The sequence below is a fragment of the Mesoplodon densirostris genome, chromosome 3, assembly GCF_025265405.1.
Source record: "Mesoplodon densirostris isolate mMesDen1 chromosome 3, mMesDen1 primary haplotype, whole genome shotgun sequence".
Taxonomy (NCBI): domain Eukaryota; kingdom Metazoa; phylum Chordata; class Mammalia; order Artiodactyla; family Ziphiidae; genus Mesoplodon; species Mesoplodon densirostris.
Window position 1 is genome coordinate 171,458,944 of NC_082663.1, and position 1,863 is coordinate 171,460,806.

Sequence of the window (1,863 nt, forward strand, 5' to 3'; positions counted from 1 at the left end):
TTTAAGGTATTAAATTGACAAACAAACCACATTTGCAGGTGTTCAAAATCTTCTCTGAGACAAGTGGTGAATTTTGCCTTTTCTGTACCTTAGGGTTTTCATCTGTGTAATGGAGTAGTGATGTCCCCCTCACAGGGTGGTCATGAGGACAAAGGACAATATGGGCAAAACATGTAAGACTCCTGTAGATGGTGGCTTTATTCCCAGTATTATGATGAGTGTTTTTTGGAGGTAACACCTTCCCTTTATCATACAGGTTTTTGATGAACTAGTGGTAGGTTCCTATTAAGATCATCCGGGAGAACATTTAAAAAATATGCATGCCCAGACCACTACTCAGTCCCCGTGAATCATAATTTGGTGATGATAATGGGGAAGGATGCATGTGTATATGAAACAGTTTCTCCCTGTGATGGTTATGATACATCCAAAACACCTTCAATGCGTTTAAGGCAAATTTCTAACTTGGGATCCCGCCTCTCCTGTAGTGGTCCTGGGATATGGTCCTTGGAATACAAGGTTTTGGTGGTTCAATAAGTAGAAATCTTATATACTAGTACCTCCCTGCCCCTCCCTTGCCCTTTATTAAAGTATCTGAGAAGTTCTGCAGGACACACTGTTGGAAGACTTGTAACCTGTTGCCTTCTGATCGTATAGGACAGTGCACCATGTATTTTTCTTGCAACTCTCATCAACATCTTTGTTCAACACACTTGAGAAATATTTTATATAGAGTTAGTCAGAAGAGAATTCTGTCCATATTCAGAAATCTTTTTGCACTGAAGCCATAAGGGAGAGGCAAGGTCGCAAAGAGCAGCTAAAATTCCTCCTCCCCGGGGAGCTGGCTAGGCCTGCTTTTACTCTTCCTGCTGCTTGTTACTTACATGTGGGAAGAATATTGAAAACGATAAATGTGTGTTTTCAAGTAAGCACTTCTGGGTAAAGTCTGGGTGAGAGTCAAAGGACCAGGGAGATGAGCTACTGCAAACCTTAAGTGCTGAGACTGGACAAACTTGCCTTTGAATCCTGGTTCCAATACTTCCCAGCTTAGTGACCTTGGGCAAGTTACTTCACGTTTCTGTGCCTCACTTACCTTATATGTATATAAGAGCTTTAAAAAAGGGCATTATTATTAGTACTATTTATCCCTGTTCTTATAGAACTGGAAAAGCACACTTAAGCAAAGTGAGGGGCAGAATCAAGAAGTGAAATAGAATAGAGAATTCTGGAAACTTTCAAAATCAAATAAATCTTGTTCCCTTTACAAGTGAATTTATTTATTTTGGTAAGTCATGACACCAAGTACCCTATTAGAATTTAGGGTTAGAGTTTGAGAGATGTGATTAACTTGAATTAGCTGGTTTATAGCAGTGGAGCGTGAATGACCCTTTCATCCAGCTCTTCATTCTAGTCAAATCCCAAACTATCAGACTAATTAATATACAAGAAACAGCTTGGGAGCCACTGCCAATGGCAAAAAAGAGAAGGGACTGGGTGAACCTCAACAGTGCCGAAATAACTGCCTGAGAAAGAGTAAAAGACTTAGAGTTATGGTGAGGATGTTGGGGTGGGCCAGCTGAAGGGTAGATTTACAAACGCACACACGTTTTGCTGCTCCTAGAACTTAAAACAACAACAACAAAAACGGGGGCTTCCCTGGTGGCGCAGTGGTTAAGAATCCGCCTGCCAATGCAGGGGACACAGGTTCGAGCCCTGGTCCGGGAAGATCCCACATGCCGCGGAGCAGCTAAGCCCGTGCGCCAAAACTACTGAGCCTGCACTCTAGAGCCTGCGTGCCACAACTACTGAGCCCACACACCACAACTACTGAGCCTGCAAGCCACAACTGAGTCCGTGCGCCAC